At 34.9% G+C, this 24966-nt stretch overlaps 1 protein-coding gene across 1 annotated transcript in view; it reads right to left on the bottom strand.

The window, feature by feature from the left end:
• The window catches only part of SHOC2 (SHOC2 leucine rich repeat scaffold protein), a 144830-nt gene that overhangs the window by 114940 nt on the left and 4924 nt on the right, over positions 1–24966 (bottom strand).

Consider the following 24966-nt stretch of genomic DNA (forward strand, 5'->3'; position numbering starts at 1 on the left):
ACAAGTGACTTGCCCAGGGGTCACACAGCTCCTAAGTGTCTGAAGCCAAATTTAAGTGCTCCTAACTCCAGAGCCAGTGCTTTATCCACTGAAAAACAACTTAGTCTTAAAGAGTTGCCAGCAACGCCAAGAGGTTACATGATTTGCCCATGGTCATATACCATGTGTCAGAGGCAATACTTATGCCAAGCTTTTGTTGGTTGCAAGACAGGCTTTCTATTCATTTTGCCACACTGCCTCTGTAGGAATGGAATATAGCTGCTCAATTTCAGGAAAAACAGCACAATCATAAATTGTGAATATATTTACATATAGGAGTAAGAGACAAGATGCATTCCATAATAAAAGGTACATGAGGTAACAATAAGTTTGTGTCATCTTTAATATCCCTAAATTTATAAAGTAGTAAAATACAAGGAACTTAAAAATAGTCTGTAATAACGGTAAGTGTCCCATGGAAAGAGAAAAAAATGGATGTTATCACCTATGTTATACTATAAATGTCAAGAGAGAATCAAGAGAAACTGATTAAAATTAGCACAATTAGATAAATTAATAATTTTATAAACCATATCATGCACCTTAATTGTTAACATGTTCCTTGTATTTCAGTATTTTGTAAGTTCAAGAAAACTACAGTCACAAAATTATTGTTACCTTATGCACTGCAATACAGAATACAAAGTTAAATACCAAGAGATCCAATATTCCAACAATCAATGATCACTGACTAAGTGCTAGTAACTAGAGATTTTCTTTAAATCTTTAATAAGTTGTTCTAATAAGTTTGTGAAATAAGGTTTTATTGATTTTATGGAATATTAAAATATACCTAAAATGGTGCTTTTTAAAAGAATCACATACTACAAGGACATTTCACAATATCTTGGGCCGTTCTTTTACTCGACAACACCCAAATGATATGCACAAATTTTTTCCTATTGCCAGTTTGGGACATTAAAATAAGAAGCATTTATAAAAATATGCATATGCAATAAGCTGGCAATGAACGTTATACTTATGTTTTTTCCTACCTACTGTTTTAATTATGTATTGCTTCTTTTTGCTGGTGTACACTGAAGAATCTGAAAGATTCTATTCAAGTACTTTAGCAGTTTAGGTTTCCTCAGTCACAGAATGAGGGGAGAAAAAAGCACGTTTCGCTTCTTTGAACAGCCGCCCCAATCCAAATGACAAAGACTTGGTGGAAAGAAAAGACACAAAGACAAAAGAAAAAAATGTGTTTAATGAGAAAATAAAAAGAGTAAGGAAAAAGTTTCAAGGTCACTTGCCAATTGGATACCTAGGCTTTTTCCAAACATATTATTCTTAAGTCTACTAACTAATGTCATTGAGATGGTAGGAAATCCACATTTCCTTTAGAAAAATCAGGTAATAATAATAATAGCTGACATTTATATAGTACTCTAAGAATTGCAAAAAACGTTTTACACAGATTATTTTCATTTCATCTTCACAACCCAATAAAGCGCATACTACATGTATTATCTTCATTTTACTGATAACACAACTTGGGCTCAAAAAAATTAAATGACTTGATCATGGTCACACAATGTCTAAGTGTCAGAAGCAGAATTGTATTCCAGGTCTTTCATGACTCCAAGCCCAGGGCCCTTTCCACTACATCACACTTTTAGAATACAAGAGTATGTCAGTACATATATGCATTAAACCAAAAAAAAGGCATTAAAGATAACATTTTTAAGCTTCAAAGGTTTTTCTTTTCATATGCAAATGTAAAAGCATTTTTGTGAGAAAGCACAGAGGCAGCTGGTGAAGAAATAAACAGAGCACTGAGCCTAAAGACTGGAAGAGCAAAGTTTAAATCCAACCTGACCTGTACTAGTTATATGACCCTGGACAAGTCACTTAATCTCTATTTGCCTATTTCCTCAACTGTAAAACAGGGATGATGATAACATCTACCTTGAAAAGTTGTTATGAGGGTCAAATAAGATAATATTCATAAAAAGCACTTTGGCACAGCGTAAGTGCTATATAAATGCTTATTCCTTTTTCCCTTCCTTGAATATAGTTGTTTTCACCTATCACACACTAAATAGTGATACCTACTTTTAAATTCGTTATTCTTAACTATGAAGATCATATTTTTTCCAAACCCCAAACCATGATATATTGTCTAACAAAGGATATTTCTTTGGCAAAACCTCCTTTAAAGTATATACTTTTGCACTGGCCCTGGACTCAGGAGTTCAAATTGAGTTCAAATTTGGACTCAAATACTTAACACTTACTAGCTGTGTGACCCTGGGCAAGTCACTTAACCCCAATTGCCTCACTAAAAAAAAAAAAACTAAAAAACACTAAAAAAAAAAAATCTTAGTAGTTTAGTTTCTAAGAAAATAAGTCCAACAAATTATTTGTAAGAGAAAGCAATCTTATACTGAGTATAATGGAAAGAACAGTGGACTTGGAAACAATACTTATACTGCTCACCTCACAGGATTATTGTGATGAAAAAAATGAATGAGACAGTAGTCACTACAAGAAGCTTAAATCCTATTAAATAAATATTGATTATTAAATAAGTATTGATCATTATTCTCTCTGAAACAACAGAGGGATTCAAACATATACTCCAGAAATACTGACCATCTCACAATTTTCCAATTAGTCCTCTGAAGAAAAAGTCATCCAAATCAGGAATTGGCACCGAAGTATACTTACCTGGATCACTATTTTAAAAGATCATGCAAATACCAAACCCTATTCCAGACAAATGTATTTACCCAATTAACTAACTGTAGTTTAGATATTAAACTACCATAATTTCTTCTTTCCAATTTATTGCTGTATAAAATCACATCAGAAAATTCAAGATTGAGAATTAGGAACCAAAAGATCTGAACTTTACAAATATGAGAACAAATTTATTTGAATATCTATCAACAGCATAACTTTAATAACATGGATGACTAAAATATCATTTAAAGTTTAACCACTGCAATATCAAATTTTAGATAAATAATCTCAATTATAGCCAAATTATATTATCTCCTGATAATCTAGAAAGCAATAAACATATTCACTATAGAAGAATCATATTGAATTTGTTCCTGGTCTGTCTAGACCAAATGAGTATAGAGGAAAATCAAGCCATTTAAGGGCTCACAGAATGAGCTGATTCACTTTGGAATTAACAAAGAAGTTTTTGTGAATTAATGGATTTTAAGACCAGATACTCCAGAAACACAAAATAGACATAATAGTTAAAATTATAATTTAACATAATGCTTAATTCTTATCCTATTAAGAAATGTTTTATAACTGAATTGATAAACTGGTAACCAGAATTTGCCTTGCTCACTCTTGAAATCCTAAATCAATGAAAAGCATTTGTAGTTGGAAAGGTCCTTGGAGATAAACAATATCAATTACCTCATTTTACTAATATGCAAACAAGCAGTAAGGAAGCAATTGAACCAAATTCGAACTCAGATACTCTAATTCTGAAACCAACACTTTTTCCATTACTATCTTGCCTCTTCTGTTAGTATAGCAGTAAAGGACACAATTTCATGTGAATAGTCACAAAGAAGTGCTTCAGTGTCACTTATCTGGTTCTGAATTTCATTTAGATATAATAATATTATAAGATTCTTTCAAGGCTAATCTTGTTTTTAAAAGAGGATGGAGTAATTTATGAAAGACTCCATGGAATAAACTGAAAAGAGATTCTACATACTAGATTTTCCTGAAGGAACCAGTGAGATGAAAAATAATAATAATCTTTTTTTGATCATGGCTTTCAGGCAGTCCAATAATTTTTCAAATTGCTTACATTCCTACATGGGAAGATGATATTTCTAACTCATAAGAACTTTCTCATTATCAGTGCAGCTTGAATGGAGTATACTTAGACAGAGGGCACAGGTGTGAGTTGAATTTTAAGGGATGATATCTTTAAAGCATTTATTTTGGGGGGAAGTTTTTTGGTGTGAGTGTGGGTGTGGGTATTTTTGTGGAGCAGTCAGAGTTGGATGGCTTGCCTAGGGTCATATAGCTGGTGAGTGTCGGGTGTCTGAGGCCAGATTTGGGCTCAGGTCCTCCTGGGTCCAGGGCTGGTGCTTTGTCCACTATGCCACCTAACTGCCCCATGTTGATATCTTTTAAAAAATAAAATTAAGGGGAGAGAGGAATGCACTGAGAGAAAGGGAGAAGTGGGATGAGGTAAAGAATCTCACATAAAAGAAGAAAAAGCGTATGGAGTAGAGAGGAAGATGGGGGAGGTGTGGGGGAGTGAGTGAGTCTTACTCTCATCAGAATTGGCTTAAAGACGGAATACCATACACACTCAATTGGGCATAGTAATAAATCTTGCCCTGTGGGAAAGTGGGAGGGGAAAGGGATAAGAGGGGGAGGGGTGAAGGAAAGGAGGGCAGATTGGGGGAGGGAGCAGTCAGAAGCAAAACACTTTTGAGGGGGGATTGGGTGAAAGAAGACTGAAAATAGAGTAAATATCAAAAGGAGAGAATAGGATGGAGGGTAATACAGTTAGCAATAGTAACTATGGGGGAAAAAAAACTTGAAACAAGTTTTTCTCAGAGGCCTCAGTTCTCAAACACATAGAGAACTGAGTCAAATTTGTTAAAATGAGAGCCATTCCCCAATTAATAGATAATCAAAAGACATTAAGTTTTCAGATGAAATAATCAAAGTCACCTATAAACATGAAAAAAAATGCTCCAACTCACTATTGATTGGAGAGATTCAGGTCAAAACAATTCTAGGTACTACCTCATACCTATTGGACTGGATAATGGGACAGCGGAGGAAAATGACAAATGTTGTGGGGGATATGGGGAGAATGAGACATTAATACACTCTTGGTAAAGTTGTAAACTGATTCAAACATTCTGTAGAGCAATTTGGAACTACAGCCAAGGAGGCTATAAAACCATGCATACTCTTTGATCTAGCAATACTATTACTAAGTTGTTATCCTAAAAGAGATATTAAAAAAAAAAGTTGAATTCGAAATTGGAGTGATGACCATCATTGAGGAAAGGCTAAACAAACTGTGGGATGAGATTAGGATGGAACATTATTGTGCTGTAAGAAATGATGAGCAGGATGCTATCAGGACTTATGACAAATTCAGTCCATCTACAGAGAAAGAACTAATGGTGGCTGAATACAGATTGAAGTATTTTTTTTTGGTTAGTTCCTTTTTCTAAAGTTTTTTTTGTCTGTTTTCTCTCACAACTTGACTAATGTAGAAATGTTTTACATGATTGCACAAGTATAACATACTGAATTTCTTGAGTTCTTAAGGCAGAGTGAGGAGGGAGGGAGAAAGAGAATTTGGAACACAAAGTTTTAAAAATTGATGTGAAAATTTCTTTATACATGTAACTTGGGGAAAATTCCAAATAAATAAATTTTTAAAAATAAAATTTCCCTGTGAAGTATAGATGAAGTTAATCGTGTCTTTGTGCCAGTTCTAATCTTTTCATCTGTTACATAAATGTTTTCACACTACAGAAGAACAATAAAAATTAACTATCAGTTTCCTCTCTGTAAAATAACAATGATCCAAAGACTAGGTTTACCCAACATCAATGAATACCCAAGAAAAAATATAATCAATAGGTTAGGCTCTTATACACCGGTTTTCTATAGTATTCTATACTAACTCATTGTCCTATCTGTTTTCATTTAAAATGTTCAAGAGTTTTAGAGATGGGGAAGGAAGTGTTGAACCACTGTTCTTTCAACTTTGTTGGGGGGAAAAATGTTTAATCACATTTAACTACCTCATTTTTTTCTGTACAAAGCATATATAAACAAAATAAATGTAAATAATGTGAGAAGAATAAAAATATTACACGTGGTCTCATGGTAAGGCACCTCAAATTCATCAGTCACTTAGACTACAACACCACAAGCAGTTTGTTTTATAAGGTCAGGTTTTTAATTTTTTCTATAAAGACTTCTGATAATAAATAACTTTTTTTATTTTCATATTTAAGCTGCCACTTTCAGTTTTTATAGGAACTGCTAAATATTTGAGTCTTTAAAAAAAATAATAATAATTTAACTAAGTCTGGATTATACTTACCTCAGAAATGCTTCCAGGACAGAAATCTCAACTGAACTCAAGAAAAATCTGTAGGACAAGCACTTCATCTGTAAATGTTGATACAAACTCAGGATTTATAGTATGATAAAATAATGGGATTTAGCAGATACTCAAAGGCCCACCTGGAGATTAATCTAAACTAATTTAATTAAGTGAGAATGATTGACTGCTGATTAGCCTACTTCAAGTTAACTAGATTGTAATCACACCTGGCTAGCCCTCAAGAAGGTAGTCTTCTCAGAAGACCTTGAACTTAACTCAAGACCACCTTCAAATCTAGTGAACCAATCGATTTGGATGACACTAGCCAATCAGCTTGAAGCAGTGTGTAAGGACCGCCCATGCTCTGGACCTATAAAAAGCTTCCACACTCAGTTTGAAGGGAGTTCATGGTTGAAGCAGGCTCATGGTGGAGGACTTCAGGAAGAACCCAACCAGGCTAGAACTCTAGGCTAGATAGGCCTTTTCTTAACTCCACGTGAATACCTGGTATGCTTTAATAAATGCTTAATGCCCAAAGACTGGTGTTAAAGCTTCTAATTTAAGGCAACCACACATTTAGATTTTAAACATCACAATAGCATAATAGCAGTTTCAAAAAGCATGGATGGATTACACTCTGCAGTGGAGGAACTACTCCTATCAACGAGAATACAAATCTATCACAATAATATAATTTCATGTAAAACACTAACCTAGAGCTCTCAAATAGCACATACTGACATGAAAACATAATCCAAAAGTTGGGCCCCAAAACAAAGTAGAGAAATTTTCACTTTTTAGCTATCTGAAAATGTACCTCGCTTTAAAATATACAACCAATAGCTATTCTTTTTGAAGACCTAGTGCCACAAATATTAAAAGTTAAAGTATAAACTTAATTCCAAATGAAACAATATGCATGAAAAAAATAAGTCTGTCATGATCATAACAAAGATTCAAAATGCTATAAAATAACCTTCACATCGGGAATACCCAAAATGTTTTAGAACAGATTAAGTCAGTTGGATTATTAAACTATTCCTATTTTTAAATTTTCTTATATCAGTTACTTAAAGTTTACCATAAAGAAATTAGTGACCAATTATTTTGTATCCACAGTTGTAACAATGGACCACTGCAGTCATAATGATGAAAATAACGCTAACACATATAATACTAGTACTACACACATACATATAGTAGTTACATATACAGTACGAGGATTAGCTAGGTGGTACAGTGGATAAAGTACTGGGCCCGAAGTCAGGATGATTCGTCTTCCTGAGTTCAAATCTGGCCTCAGACATTTAGCAGCTGGTGACCCTGGGCAAGTTACTTAAGACCATTTGCCTCCTTTCCTCATTTTGTAAAATGAGTTGGAGAAGGAAATGGTAAACAACTCCAGAATCTTTGCCAAGAAAACTACAAATGAGGTCATGAAGAGTCAGACATGGCAATGTGTAGTGTTGGTAGTACTATTAGTACTCAATCATTTCTGCTCTCTTCTGAGAGCACCTAAGAGGTGAATGAGAGGTATGAGCTCTTCTTGGCCAATTACCTTTCTATCTCCTTCTCTCAGATTTGATCAGCAACAAACACCCTATTACAATATTCACCTTGGTTTTTTAGTCAATGATCAAGATTATGTCCATCAGACCCGTGACGTCCCTGCTCCTTTTCTGTTTTATATCAAGAGAACTCAGTTAAGAAAATTCTTATATTTAAAGTTTTGACTCTCCAACCTAATTTAATTTTTTTTACTGTATCTCTAGCTAACCCTCAGTTTAACCATGTTTAAAAGCAAGACTTGGATGTTGGAAATATTTAAAATTTTTAAAAACACATAGTGCTTTAGGATTTAAAAAGTACTTCACACATATTTCATCTAATCCTCACAACAATCCTTCAAAAGTAGATACTATTATTAATCCTATTTTACAAATGAGGAAATACATGACTTGCCCAGATATACAGGTAAAAAACATTCAAGACAAAATGTGATCTCAGGTCTTTCTAACTCTGTATGCACTGCTTTAACCACTATGCAACCTCACTATATCAAGCACAGTTAAGAACATTCTAATAGTTATACTAACATATGATAACATACATAACAACACATTAAAAAGAAGGAAATGCTAAGCAGAGTAAAGGATTTTAACAGATATTTAAGACCAGAAAAAGAGCGTGACTTGCCACATAGAAAGGGGGGAAAATATCTGATAGATACAAAGGTAACCTGGTATCTATGCAATGTCATTTTATGAAATATGACCTCTTTTTGTAAAATGTGTACCATCACAAAAATATTAAAATTGAAATATGTTTATTTTAATAGTTATTTGAATGAAGTTGGTAACAATTTATATTAGGCCTTAATAAAAGAATTATGATTTTGGTATTTTCCCTCATGTATCACCTGGAGCAAGAAAAACATTTTTTTAAATCTTTAAAATAACACAATAAATGAAATATTTCTTAAATCTTATTTACATGGAAAATGAAAAATATAATAGTGGGCTTCATTATCATGCATTCCCAATCAATTTCTGTATCTGGTTGTCACACAGAAGGTCAATGCTACAACATTTTTAGTACCCTAGGGTTAATGAATACAAAATAACTCTATTTAGTGAATGAGGAACCAGGGTTTGATTTCAGAAAGGAAGCCTGAGAAACAGCTACCACATGCAAGGAAGGCAGCAGGCATGAAAATTAGCCACTCCCAACCTGGGGAGGTAGTGACAAAAGAATAATACAGAACTCTTTCGAGGTCCTCTAAGTGGAATGAGTACACTTTAAATCTTTAACAGGGATCCATTGGAGGGCAAGTCTGGTTCCAGCAGCCACAGTAATTGCAACTTTACTAGCATATATTAAAACTGCTGCAGTTAAAAACATATAATTCAATCATGGCAGCTAGGTGGCACAGTGGATACAGTTCTAGGCCTAGAGTCAGGAACACTCATCCTCCTGAGTTCAAATCTGGCCTCAGACACTAACTGTGCTGTGCGATCCTGGGCAAGTCACTTACTTAACTCTGTTTGCCTCAGTTTCTTCATCTATAAAATGAGCTGGAGAATGAAATGGCAAACCACTCTAGTATCTGTGCCAAGAAACAAAGAGTCGGACATGACTGAAACAGGTGAATAACACGTATGTTGAAGCCATTTTCTAAATGATCTAAGAATTTTTAAATTTTCGATCTTATATGTGGAAAGAGCTGGTCTCAGAGTCAAGAAGATAGGGGTTGACGTCCTGCCTTTACCACATACTAGCAATGTTACCATGGACAAGTCACATAACCTTCCAGTGACTCCTGGCTATTCTTATATTGTCAGTTACAAATCAGCTGCTGATCACAAGTCCCAATCAAAATAAAGAATTGAATACATAAATAAATATGTAGGTCTTGTATATAATATAAAATAACTTCAGTTATCACCTGTATCTACTCTTTGATCCTATACAATGTTGCTTATTATCAACTACTGTCATAAAAAACCTAAGCTGAAAGAAACTTTGAGAAGTCATTTTAGTCCATCCCATTTGCCTAAAGACAAAGATCCAAAATTTATTTAACTTCTTATTAAAGATGAATGAATAGTAGTTCACTATATAAAACTACTAAGATGTCTGATTACCTGTCAAAAATGTTGGTTTTCTATATGCACTACTATGGGATGTTATATAACAAGGGAGAAAGTGTGGAAAACTGCACTACCTGCCATTTTTACTGCTGAGTCCCCACAGTTGCCTAGTGGGTGTTCAGAAAGTAGGCCATATTTCTAGTATCAAAGAATATTAAAACTTTTTCCCAAAGTGCAGAAACATATTCCTACACAATTAAATGCTTGCTATTTAAAACCATCCCATACATAAGCAACCCATTTTCTAAAGTTAAATCAGTGAACAAGCATTTATTTAGTGCCTATGATGTTCCAGGTACTGATCTAACTAAGAGTAAGGATATGAATAAAAGCCATACATACATACATCAGTCCCTGCTCTCAAGGAGCTCACAATCTATTGGGGGAAACAATGCACGCAACTATACAAACAAAATAGGAACAGGATAAATTGGAGACAATCAACAGAGGAAAGCACTAGCTATAAGTGGGATTGGGAAAGGCTTCCTATAGTAGGTAGAATTTTAGCTGCGTCTAGAAAGAAGTCAGGACATAGATGAAGTAAGATGGCAAATGAACAACTGGTGAAAATGGATGGAGCAAGTATAGCAAGAAGGCCATTATCACTAGATCTCAGAGTACAATGAGGGGAAAAGTATTGGGAATAAGTGTAAGAACATTGGAAAGATAGAAGGGAACCAGGTTATGAGGGACTTTGAGTGCCAAAAGTATCAGTTATAAACCAGTACTAAATAAATCAATATTTCACTTTGATAATGAATACTAATAATCTGATCGCTCTAACTTTATGTAGTCATAGAATTATGAGAAAATAAAATTTGGATAAAAGGAAACTTTTAAAATACGAAGAAAAATACCTCTAAAACTTCAATTATACAAAATAACTCACAGAAAAATCCATATAAATTAAGTAAGGTCGATTTTTCATGGATTACAATACCTTTTTCACATAGCCGATTTTGAATAAAGATTAATATACAACTGGATTTGGGACCCTCTTTCCCTCTTCCAGAGTTCTAATTCTAAAATTTCTTTGCATAAATAACTAGAGAAAGAAAACCCATTGGAACGGACAAGGAAGGAAAAAAATTACCTATATGATTAAGCAAGCTAAGATAATAGTTACGATTTATGCAGCACTTTAAAGTTTTCAAAGCAAGAAAAAAATAGCAGTAGAAAGAACCACAAGTTCAGAAGACAAAATCCAAGGAAGGAACCAGTATAAAAAACAAAGCCTCTGGTGTTTATACACAAACACACAAAGTATTAGTAGTAACAAGCAAGATGAACTATATAGATCCTGCTAAAATGATATAGGTCAATTTGATCTGAAATATCAATGAAACTTTGTGAGACTCATGAGACTTATGACAACACAACTCTGGAAGGAAACATGGCATAGCAGGCAGACTGTTATATGCTATTTCAGGAATATGTATAGGTTCAAATCTCACTTGCCTAGCTGTGTGACTATTAGCACATCAATCACTGAACCTTAGTTTCCTCCTTCATAAAATGGAAAAAGGGATAGCACCTACCCAGTAAGTTAGCTGCCAGATCAGGTAATGCATATAACTGAAGACTAAAGTACTATTTAAAATGTCAAAAACGTGAAAGATAATTAGTTAGGATTTATGTAGCACTTTAAAGTTTTCCAAGAGTTTCATGTTTTGCTTTATGATGTTTCATCTCTCATTTTTCTCTGTATTCCTCACACTATAAAAGACTAAACAATTAAGTCCAAAATAATAGGTGGATCAAAGAACATATTATAGAAAGAATTAGTAACTATATAAAAGAATAGGGGGCAGGTAGGTGGCGCAGTGGATAAAGCACTGGCCCTGGATTCAGGTCCTGAGTTCAAATCCGACCTCAGACACTTGACACTTTCTAGCTGTTTGACCCTGGGCAAGTCACTTAACCCTCCCTCATTGCCCCGCGAAAAAAAAAAATAAAAAGGAAAGAAAAGAATAATGATGAAACAGCATACCAAAATTTCTGAGCTATACCTAAAGTAGTTCTCAGGGAAAAAATAATATTCTTACAAACACATTAAAAGACAGGAAAGAGGATTAATGAAATGAATATACATTTTTTAAAAATTAGAAAGCCAACTAATATATAAACCTATAATAAGCACAAAAGAGGAAATATTAAAAATTAGAGGGGAAACAGACAAATTGGAAACAAAAAGGATAGAAATAAAACTAAAAGCTGGTTCTTTGAAAAGACTAATAAAATTATAAACCCTTGGCTAGTCTGATTAAAAAGCATAGAGCAGAAAATCAAATCCACAAAATAGCAAATGAGCAAAGTGAAATCAGAGCAAAGTCAGAAAAATTAAAAAGAATAATCAGAATACCCAAACTACCAGAAAACCAAATAGAGATATTAAATAACTCAATTTCAGAAAACAAAATAGAACTTGCTATAAAGAAACTGCCAAAGGTGGGTAGAGATGGGGAAATATACTGGTTCTGATAGATTCATAAGAAGATTCTATCATACTTTTAAAATAACAATTAATTCCATATTTCACAAATTGTTTTTTTAAAACTGAGAATGTACCCTACCAGAAATATTTTGAGACAGATATAGTTTTAATACCTAAACTACAGAACGATAAAACACAGAAAATCAGACGCCAATATCACTGATAAACATTTACTGAAAATTTTTTAACAAAATCCCATCAGACTACAAAGATTTATCCAAAAAATCTTTTCATTATGAACAAGTGTGATTTATTCTAGGAATTTAAAAAATGGTTTGAAATAAGAAACAAAATTAATATAAGCAATCATATCAAAACCCAAAATATCCAAAATCACAATCATCTTAACACATGCAGAAAAAGCCTTTGATAGAGTATAACACCCTTTTATGCTAAAAAAATGAAAAAAAAAAATTAAAAACCACCTCTACAAAGTATATAGGCATAGAGGGACTTTAATATCATAAAAAAAGCAAATATCAAAAACCAAAAGCAGAGGGCAGGTAGGTGGCACAGTGGATAAAGCACCAGCCCTCAATTGAGGAGGACCTGAGTTCAAATCCACCTTCAGATACTTGACACTTACTAGCTATGTAACTCTGGGTAAGTCACTTAATCGTCAATGCCCCACCAAAAAAAAAAAAAAAAAACCAATCATCAAATACAATACAGATACACTAGAACTTTTTCCAATAAATATGAGAGTAAATGAATCAAGGATGCTACTCTTCCTACTATTATTTGAGATAGTCTTGTAAATGCTAACAACAGTAATAATATGAGAAAGTAATCAAAGGTGTAAACATAGATAAGGAAGAGATAAAACTATTCCTATTTGCTGCTATGTTGATTTACACTGAAAATTCTAGGGGCAGCTGGATGGGTACAGTGAATAGAGCACCAGCCCATGATTCAGGAGGACCTGAGTTCGAATCCTGCCTTGGACACTTACTAGCCAAGTGAGCCAGGGGAGGTCACTTAACCCCATTGCCTTCAACCCATTGCCCCCCCCAAACAAAATCTTAGTGAATCATCAAAGATACTAATTGAAGAAAATTAATAGCCTCAGCAAAGTTTCAAGCTACAAAATAAATCTTCAAAAATCAATAGCATTTCTATATAACAAAATTTTAAAAGCAAAAATAAGGGAAATCTAATTGCAAGTAACTACAAAATGTATAAAATATCTGGAGATCAGCGTACCAAAGCACACAATTATGATTCAAAAAAATAAGTTATAATGAGGAAAATAGCAAGATCGATCAAAAGGATAGAATAAAAAAAATCTAATGCTGCTCAGGGTGGATGAAATGATAATAGAAAAATTTTGGAAAGGGGGAGTTTTGGGGAAAAATGTGAAGTTTTGGACATGTTGAATTCCAGATGCCTATTGTATATTCAGTTCAGGGTACTGAAGAGATAAAGGGTGTAAAATGGATGAAGAACCAGCAAAAGAGACAGAGCAAGAGCCAGTAAAGTAGGAGAAGTAGGAAATAGCAATATCACAAAACCCTGAAAGGAGAGAGTATAAAGAAGAAAAAGATGGTTAACGGTGTCAAATGCTGCAGAAGTCAATAAGAGGACTGATAAAAGGTCATTAGATTTGGTGATTTAATGAGCATTGGTAACTTTGGAAGGGCAATTTCAATTGAATGGTTTTAAGCTGGAAAACATACTGCAGATTACTTAGAAAAAAAATAAGAGTGAATATAGAAAGCTTTTTCAAGGAGCTTAGCCACAATAGAGAAGAAATAGGACAATAGCTAGCAGGATAGTAGGATCAAGTGAGGATTTTTTTTAAAGGACAGGGAAAACATGGATAAAATATTTTCAGAAAAAGGACAGAAGCCAGTAAAGAGAGAAAGATTAAAGATAGCAGAGTAAGTGGAAAGGATAGTAGTACATGTGAATACATAGGGAACTCACTTTAAAAAAAATATATAAAAGAAGCAAAGGCAAATAATACAATAAGCACAGTGTGGTCCCAGTAAGCATATCAAGAGTACTAAAGCTCAGAAGGTGCTGAAACTAGCAAGAAAAGAAAAGGACAATAAGAGGGTTTTGTTGACTTTAAAAAAAAAAGTTATAATGAGGAAAATAGCAGGATCAATCAAAAGGATAGAATAAAGAAAATCTAATGCTGCTCAGGGTATATGAAATGATAACGATTGACAAAAAAGAAAGCAAAGCTGCTCAATTCTTCTTTTGCTTCTATTTTCTCTTCCAAAGAAAATTACTTTTGCACTGGAAAAGACAGAATAAAAATGGCTAGCAGGGAAGTGATCCCCAAAGTAAGCAGGAAGAGCATGAGAATACCAAACTGCCTATGAATTTAAGTCACCAGGCCCTTCTACTCAATCAATAATCAAGACTTATTTATTCCCTACTATGTAGCAAACACTGTACCAGGCTCGGGGAATAAAAATGTTAAGAATGAAACAATCTTTCTCAAAAAACTTACATTCAAACAGGGGAGACAACAAGTATATACATTATTATAAATACAGAGTGTCCAAATAATCTTAGTGCAGTTTTAGCTTTAAAAGCTTAAATAATAATTTTAATAGCTTTTGGGATACTGTGTATGCTCCTGACGAATTCTAGAAAAGATGATTAAAGAGATGGTTAGTGAACATCAAAGAAAAGGACATGTGCCCTCTCCCTGTGACATGCCCATTTTCCATTCATTTGTAATTCTTTGGAGATTATTAGTTTCAATGTATTAGATGCTGGTATTAAAATTTGTCTTCGTAAGAAGCTTGGGATCACTAAAAGAGCTCTGCAATTTCTCAAAAATTTAGCTTTCTCACCAAAGGTGTTCACTAATGTGATACAGGAGGTCAGCTGCTGAGTTCATGGCAAAGAGGAATTCCCTGTTGATGTTAAGGTCTTCTAGGTTTTCTTGTTCACATATGAAATTGTGCTGACTGCCTCAAGCCCTGAAACACTGCAAAGCCTCCTGGAACAGATCTGTAATTACTCACACAAGTTTGGTCTTTCATTCACACAGGAAAGATCAAATGGATGCACAATATCTATTGCCCAGACTATGTCCATTTGGATGAATGACCTTTTGAAGTTGTCCATCATTATGTATAGCTGGGACAGACAATAAAGATACAAAATATGTCAGGCCCAGAGTTGAACAGGAGGATGGAAAATAAATCCATAAAAGTCAGCATTTTATATAATGACATCAAAAACTAAGAGAAAACAATAGAAAAAAATCCATTTTGAACTACAAAATGCATAAAATATTTAGAAGTTGGTCTACCAATACATACCAAAACAATGTATATGTAATTGTAAAATACTTTTTTAATGAAACAGACCTAAATAACTGGAGAAACATACATTTCTCACTACACCAATAAATATATGGCAATACTATTAAAATAAATTGACAAATTTAGCTCTTAAATGATTTTATATTACAAAGCTAAACAAATAATAACAAAATTCATTTGAAGGACCAAAAGTCTAAAATCTCAAGGGAAATAATGTGAAAAAAATAGCACTTCCAGACCTTAAACTATATGATAAAGCAGCAGTTTAATCCAAAGTGCTCAGAAGTGATTAAAAAACAGAAAAGTAGAGTCAATGGGATGGACTAGATAAGCAAGAATCAGAAACAATACAGGTTTGATAAACTCAAGAACATAACCTGCTTGAAAAAGAACTCACTCACTACTTGACAAGAACTTATAGGAAACTGTAAGCAGTTTGGTACAAAAAAAAGTTTTGAAGACTAACATCTTATACCACATACAAGAAAGCTCTAAATGGATGAGCAACTGAAATATAAAAGTTCAGAACACCACAAAAAAGGGGGGTGGGGGATAGAAATATCTTTCACAAATATGGCCAGGAGAATTCTTAACCAAATAAGAAATAGAGTTAGGTCACAAAGGATAAAATAATTTCAATCACATGAAATAGTGACAAGCTTTTTGCATGAACAAAATCAGTGCAGCTAGGTTAAGAAGGACTACTGTCAAATGAAGGAAACATCTTAATATAAAATACCTCTCATAAAGATGTGATATAGGAGCAGCTAGATGGTACAATGGATAAAGCACTGGCCCTGGATTCAGGAGTACCTGAGTTCAAATCCGGCCTCAGACACTTAACACTTACTAGCTATGTGACCCTGGGCAAGTCACTTAACCCCAATTGCCTCACCAAAAAAATGTTTAAAAAAAAAAAAAGATGTGATATATATGGCCCTGGATTCAGGAGTACCTGAGTTCAAATCCAGCCTCAGACACTTGACACTTACTAGCTATGTGACCCTGGGCAAGTCACTTAACCCCCGTTGTCCCAGGAAAAAAAAAAAAAAAAAGATGTGATATCTAATTTATATAGGGAATTAACATAAATATACAATGATTCCCGCAAAACTTTAGTGTAATTTTAAGCTGTGTCACCACCAAAAAGACATTTACTAAGTAAAGAGTTCTCAAAAGAAAAACTGCAAGCTATTTACAACCATATGTAAACTTGCTACAAATCATTGAGGAAAATGTAAAATAAAACAAGTCCCAGCTGAAGTCTTATCTTCTACAGGAAATCTTTCTCAAACCCTTTTAATTCTAGTGCCTTCCCATTTACAATTAATTCCTATTTATACTGTTTATAGTTTGTACATATTTAGTTATCTCTTCCAAAAGATGGTGAGGGCAAGAACTGTCTTTTGCCTCTTTTTTTTAATCTGAAGATTTAACTCCCAGTAAATTGTCAACAAAGAGAGGGATAGGAGCCAGAACTATGATTCCATTGGAATAGGGAATTAAGTGGGAAATTACCTCTACCAATGAAGGTAGGCATCTTCTCTGCAACTTAAAGATTTAAAGAATTATGCAGAGTTACTAAAAGGTTCAGTGACTTGCCCAGGATCACAAACCCTGGATACATAAGACTTGAACCCAAATTTCCAACTTTGAAGTCAGCTCTCTATCCCCTACACTACACTGACTTCCACATGAAGATGACAAAAGATAGAACTAGTTGATGTTAGAGGAGTTGTAGGGAAAGACAGACATACTTACACACTGTTGGCAGTTCTATCATTATGGAAAACACTTTGGAATTCTTTTAAAAGTAATTAAAATGCCATGCCCTACTATTTAGACATCTCACTACTCTGAATATGCCCTAAGGATGTCAAAGAAAGGAAAATGGGCTTCCATATATACCAAATACTCATATCAGCATTCTTTGTAGTAACAAAGAACTGGAAACAACTATTGACTGGGGAATACCTAAAGAACTCAGGGGTGTGTGTGTGTGTGTGTGTGTGTGTGTGTGTGTGTGTGTGTGTGTATGTGTGTGTGTATATATATATATATATATGAATTATTATTGTACTATAAGAAATTATAAATGTGAGGAATTCAGAGCAACATAGGAATTAATGCTGAGTAAAACAGAACCAAACTATACACAATAAGTATAACAATGTAAAAGTAAACAATAAAACTGAATGCTGTATAATTATAATAACTAAACTTGACCCCTGAGAAGCCATGAGAAAAGGTGCCATCTTCCTTTTTTGGAAGAAGTGAGGGACTATAAGTATGAACTTCTGTATATGAATTCTAACATGTTTTGTATATAAGATAGTATTGTTGAATTTTTCAAAAATCTTGGATACCACAGAAGGCTTGCTGAGTTGGGAAAGGAGAGGTGTAGTTTTAAAAAAAAAAAGACTATGCTATATAAGAAAAAGCCATCAATAGGGGCAGCTAGATGGCGCAGTGGATAAAGCACCGGCCCTGGATTCAGGAGTACCTGAGTTCAAATCCGGCCTCAGACACTTAACACTTACTAGCTGTGTGACCCTGGGCAAGTCACTTAACCCCAATTGCCTCACCAAAAAAAAAAAAAAAGAAAAGAGAAAAAGCCATCAATAAAACAAAGGAATCAAACCAATAATGCTAGACTATCCTTATTTCCTTGAATGAAACAATGTGTCAGGAACAGTGCTAAGCACTGAAGATATAAGTATAAAAGTGAGAGAGTCCCTGTCTTCAAAAAGATTGCATTCTAAAAGGGACAGACAACACTTATAAGGGACAGAACTAATGGTCTAGGGAATCACAGGAAAGGTACAATGACCCATTGAGCAAGCTAAAAAATAAACCTTTTCCAGAAGCAATGGTGGTATTCATTTAATGACAGAGTTTCTAAAATGACAGGTAAGTTTCACTAGATTTTAGCAAATTGTTTGGGGAAGGAGAAAGCGGGGGAGAAGAAGGTGGGGGAAAAGAGTATGTAATGTAGATGACATTACAATTAGGGGGTTTTAGAACTGGTTCAATAGCTCCACCAAAAGAACAGTCATTAATGGTTTGATGTCCAGAAAGAGGGCTCGAAATGAACTTTCCAGGGATCTATTTATGTGTGACCTTGTCTTCTTTAACACTTTTATCAATAACCTGACTAAAAACATAAATAACATGCTTTTGTAATTTGCAAATACATTCCAAATAAATGTTAAAAGAAAGCTAAAACCAGATTAGGCCAAAATGAATATGATGAAATGTTAATAGGGATAAATGTAGTTTTATACAGACGTAAAAATTTAAATTCAGAAACATAAAATGGGCATGTATGACTAGAACATAGTTTTTCTGAAATAGATTTGGGAATTTTAATGGACTTCAAACTCACTATGAGTCACTAACTAGTGTTATATGGCAGCTAAGACATTAACAAAGGTATAGTTTCCAGGAATAAGAAGATAATAGTCCCACTTTCCTCTGCCATGCTCAGACATACAAACTTTGTGTTCAGTTCACAATTGGGTAGCAGAATTTAGGAAGGATATTGTTAAACTGGAACATCCAGAGGAAAACAACCAAGAGAGTTAAGAGCCTTGACTATGTTATATGACAAATGACCTAAGAATGTTACAGAAGATTCAAGGGGCATGGTAGTTGTGTTTAAGTGTTCAAATGATATTATGTGGAAGAGAATTTATATTTGTTCTGGGGTGAAAATTGGGAGCAATGGATACATGTTATAAAGAGGAGAATTAAGGTTAAATTTTAAAGAAAAGCTTCTCAGCAATTAGTTATACAAAAGTGGAATGGTCTACCTCATAAAGGAGTGAATCCCACCATCCCATTCCTGGAAATCTTCAAGGAAAAGCCAGATGGCCATTTGTGTACAAAGTAGAAGGGAATTTTTCAGGTAAGAGTTGTACTATATAGTCTCTGAGTTCTTTTTCAAGTGTTCTATAAATAATACTTGATATTTCTTTGGCTCTTTCAATACTCCTTGATGATAAGGATGCCTTATTCTTGCCTTTTCATAGTCATTATGTAGCACTATGCACTGAACAGAGGAGACACTTATTTGTTGAATTTTTTTTTGTAGAAACAGCTGTACCATTTAATCTCATCATGGCAGATAAATATTTTCAATTGCAAAATTCTATTGTAAAATTACCAATGAACTAAAACATTCAACATGACATTTACCTGAATTTGTTATATTTCTTTGTATATATTTTGTATCTACACACACACACACACACACACACACACACACACACACGTTATTTTCCCCAACAGAATGTAAGCTTTCAAAGGGAGGGGTTGTTTCATTCTTATCTGTATATGTACTCCTAGCACAGTAACAGCACATATGAGGTGCTTAATAAATGCTTGTTAATGATAAATTAAGTAGCACAGTAACATTTCATTTATTTACATGCAAATTTTCCAAATAAATGCTTATTCCATTAAAAGTTAAAATTTTCATTTTCATTTTAATAAAAAATTTTCCTAAAATGTCAGTCATTAAGCATTTATTAAGTGTTTACTATGTGCGAAACACTGTGTTAAGCACTGTAGATACAAAAAAGCAAAAGACATTGCCCTCACAATCCAATGGGGGAGACAACAAGCATACAAGTACAAACGAGCTATGAACAGGATAAATAGGAAGCAATTAAAAGTGAGAAGGCACTAAAATTAAAAGGGTTTGAGAAAGGTTTCCTGTAGAAGATAGGACTTTAGCTGGAACTTGAAGGAATCCAGGGAAGTTAAGAGGGCAGAGTTAAAGAGGAAGAGCATTCTAGATATGGGGGCCAGCCAGAGAAAATGCCCAGAACCTAGAAATGGAATATCTTACTCATGGAACAGTAAGGAGGCCAAGTATCACTGGATCAAAGAACACGTGGTAGATATAATCTATAAGACTAGAAAGGTGTGGGAAGGGGTATGGGCTTTGAATACCAAAAAGACAATTTTATATTTCATCCTGAAAGTGATAGAGAGCCCCTAGAGTTTATTGAGCAGGGGGTGACATAGTCCCCTTTGTGCATCAGAAAAATCACTTTGTCAGTTGAATAGAAGACAGATTGTAGTGGGGAGAAACATAGGTAGGCAAACCCACCAGCAGGTTATTACAGTAGTCCAGCTTTAAGGTGATGAGAACCTATATCTGAGTGGTTACCATTTCAGAGGATAGAAGGGGGTTGTATTCAAGGGATGTTGCAGAGGTGAGAACGATAGGCCTTGGCAACAGATTGATATGGGGGGGGGAGGGGGAATCAAGAGTCTAGATTGACTCCAAGGTTGTGAGCCTGAGGAACTAGGAAGATGGTTGTACCCTCAAAAGGAGGAGAGAAGTCTCAGGCAGGGGGAGGTTTTAGGAGAAAAGATACAAAGTTCAGTTTTGGTTAAGATTAAGGGGTCTACAAGGCATTCAATTCAAGATGTCTAAAAGGAAGTTGGACATGTGAGAATGGAAGTCAGCAGAGAAGTCATGGCAGGATAGGATAGGTATAACTGAGAATCATCAACAGAGATGATAATTAAATCCATGGAAGTTGATGCGATTACCAAGTGAAATAGTATAGTGGGAGAAGAGAAGATGGCCCAGGACAGAACCCTGTAAGACACCTATGGTTAGAGAGCAATGACCTGCATAAGTATTCATCAGAGACTAAGAAGGAGCTGTATGAAAGGTAGGAAAAGAACAAAGAGAGCATGGTGTCCCAAAAACCTAGAAAGAAGGGAGAATCAGGGGCAGCTAGGTGGCACAGTGGATAGAGCACCAGCCCTAGATTCAGGAGGACCTGAGTTCAAATCCAGCCTCAGACACTTAACACTTACCAGCTGTGTGACCCTGGGCAAGTCACTTAACCCCGGTTGCCCTGCAAAAAAAAAAAAGAAAAGAAAAGAAGGGAAAATCAAGTAGCATAGGGTGATCGACAAATGTCAAAGTCTGCAGAGAGGTGAAAAAGAATGAAGATCAAGAAAATGCTATTAGATTTGACAGTTAAGAGATCATTTATGGGAGCACCTAGGTGGCACAATGGATAAATCTGGCCTCAGACACTTGACACTTACTAGCTGTGTGACCCTGGACAAGTCACTTAACCCTCATTGACGGGGGGGGGGGGGGGGGGGGGGGGGGGGCCGGGGCGGGGCGCCAGGAGGCTGGATCGTAATTTGTAATTTTGGAAAAAATAGTTTGGGTGGAATAATGAGGTCAGAAGCTGAATTTTAAGGGGTTAAGAAATGAAAGAAGTTTAGCTAGAAAAGGCAGAAGAGATACAAGATGATAGAGGAGATGGAATGATCAAGTGAGAATTATTTAAGGATCAGGAGATAGAAATGTTTATAGGCAATGGACAAGGAACCAGTAGACAGAAAGAGATTGATGTGGGGGAAGGGGGGAATCTGTTGGAGGAAATGAAATGTAATTAGATCACTTGAGCAGTTAGAGGGGTTTATCTTGGTAAGGCCACCTCTGTGTGAGAAGAGTGAAGGAGGAGATAGTGGCAAAAGGTATTTGAGTGATATGATGAAGAGGAGAGAAGAGGCAGTTCACAGAGAATGATCTCAATTTTTTTTCTGTAAAATATGAGGCAATACTGCTGAGAGGGTTGGGAAAGAAGGAGCTGTGGGAAGATTGAGGAGGGGATGAAAAGGTTTGGAAAAGCTGCTGTGGAGAGTGGCATGATGAGTTGATAATGGACCCAGTGAAGGATTTCCAAGAAGCAATAAGAGACCAATCAAGGTTGTGTAACATAAATTTGTCACCGATTCATTCAAAATGGTTGTATGGTTTTTCTCTACCTTTGGTCAGCAACAGGTTGTAGGAGCAAAAGCAGAGGATGATAGGAATGAACCAAGGCTAGGATGAGCTGGGGCTTGGCTGGGTATAATCAACAATATGATGGGGGTTAAGGATTCAAGAAAAGAGAACAGTGTAGAGTCAAATTGGCTCACCAAGGTGGCTAAGATGGGGAAAAGAGGAGAGTGGCTAGTGCAGAGATGATGGCCTGGGAGAAAACTGAGGGGTCAGGGGATTGGCAGTATGGATGAATAGGGTATGGTAAGGGAAGCCAGATAAGTGAATTTTGGAATTCTTGAACATGGAAGTGGTGCATATGTGGGTAAGGGCAAGATCAAGAGTATGACTATCTTTACTGTAGGGAGGAGTAGTTCATGGGAACTAAATAGGCTGAGGAAGTAAGGGATTAGGGTGTTTGAGGGAGAGCCATATAATATATATGCTGGGGTCCCCTAGTATGAGGGCAGGAGTTGTAGAGAGAGAAATTGTGAGCCTGGCACTAAATTCACTGAGGAAGGGGATTTGGGAGGTCTATAGACAAGTTACCAGCATTTTGATCGGTTGATAAATGTAGTCTATACTTTCTTGTCTTACTAAACTAAATAAACTGAACTTTTTAATGACTGGGTCACCATTATGAGCAATCAAAAAATAAAAAAACTAATATGTTGGGTTTTTTTACCTGAATTAACAGAATTGTACATAACAAGAATAGAGATATCCTACTATACTGTTCCCTGGTTGGGCCACATATGGAATATTGTATTCCATTCTGAATGCCACAGTTTAAAAAATACATGAATGTAGGGGCAGCTAGATGGCGAAGTGGATAGAGCACTGGCCCTGGAGTCAGGAGTACCTGAGTTCAAATCCGGCCTCAGACACTTAACACTTACTAGCTGTGTGACCCTGGGCAAGTCACTTAACCCCAATTGCCTCACTTTAAGGAAAAAAAAATACATGAATGAGCTATGGGATTGAAGGGGGAAGGGAGAAGGGAGAAACTAAAATGGTAAGGGGGCTACAAATCATATTATATTAACAGTCATTTTGGAAAAGAAAAGACTTAAGGGAGAGGTGATAATTGAATTCAAATATTCGAAGTGGCATCAGATGAAAGAGGAATAAGATTTGTTGTGTCCAACCCCATGGGCAAAACTAGGAACAAAAGGTAGAAGTTGCAAAGATATAGGCTGTATTTCTAGGCCTATTCTGAAGTGAAATGAGCTACCTTGTGTGTTAAAGCTAGATGACACTTTTTGAGGACACTGAAGAGTTATAATAGGTATACCTTCAGAGGGATGGCTTGAACTAAAAGGTCCATGAGCTTCTTTCTAAGATTCTATAACCTTACTGTAACACTGAGTTGACAAAAAAATTGAAGTGTATAATGACTGTTTGCTCTTATGTTAAATAGATTCAGCCTCTTAGGGTATGGGGGAGACAAATTATCTGCTTTTTATAGTTTTTCTGTATCTTTCCTGCCTTTTTTAGAGCTGCCAATGCACCTACCTCTAACAGCCTTCTCTTCTAATTAACTCCTAAACTGCTTCAAAGTCAGGATAGCAACTGTCAAACTGTATATAAAATAAGGATAAATAAGTCCTAAGGATTTTCCTATAAACTGTATGAACTTTGCAATTTTGGCTTAGAGGTCTTTTGGGGGCTTACTTTCTGGTTCTTAGTAATGTTACATAGAGTTTAGTTTGCCCAATAAGTAACCTCCATAAAAGCAGGTGTTATCATAATTTGAAAATTACTGTAACAAAAAAAATTTAAGTGCATAAATTTAAGAAATTATGGGGAAAAGTTTAAGTCCTGTATATTTAATATAACTACATGGAAAGATGGGAAATATAGGAAGACAAATGTAAAAAAAGAGAATATGAGGAAAAGAAATGCTGGCATTGTTTCAGAAGGAGCTGCTCCTTTGAACTAACTGGGATGCCAAATAAGCCATTATTGATTCATATTTTATGAGAAACAACTGAAAATACCAATTCCAAGGTCCTTTAAATCAGACAGCTCAATGTAGTCATTATAAACCTTCCAGTAGCATAGCTATTGAATACACAGACTTATCTTTAAAAGCAACAATTTTCAAGAATAGAAAAAGGTAAAATTACATCTATTTTATTCAAAATAGCAGCCTAAAAATGTCTCCATAATAAACACTTCCCACCATGGGTTATAAGAAAGTTTACAAATATCAAATGTGATAAGATACAATGTAGAAAAAGAAGAAAAATAATTTTGCATTATCCTCTTCCAAATATTCAGCTTAGAACATTCCTCACTTATCATTAAAGTTCTACTTCTTGATACTTAATAGAATAAAAATTCAAATAAGTAAAAAGCAAATTCCTTACAATTACACAGGAAGAGCAGTCTTCAAAATTAATGAAGACTCAAATGAAATTAAATAGGAAATAATGTTCATTAAGAAAATATTTAATATTTTTTAAAAGCTCCATCCAAACTGTGAATTGGTCCAGTCATTCTAGAAAGCAATTTGGAACTATGCCCAAAAAGACTGTGCATACCCTATGACACAACAATATGACTACTCAGTTTATATTCATTAAAGAAATCAACGAGAAAAAGGATCTATATGTGCAAAAATA

Source organism: Dromiciops gliroides, chromosome 2 (assembly GCF_019393635.1).
Source record: "Dromiciops gliroides isolate mDroGli1 chromosome 2, mDroGli1.pri, whole genome shotgun sequence".
Classification (NCBI taxonomy): Eukaryota; Metazoa; Chordata; class Mammalia; order Microbiotheria; family Microbiotheriidae; genus Dromiciops; species Dromiciops gliroides.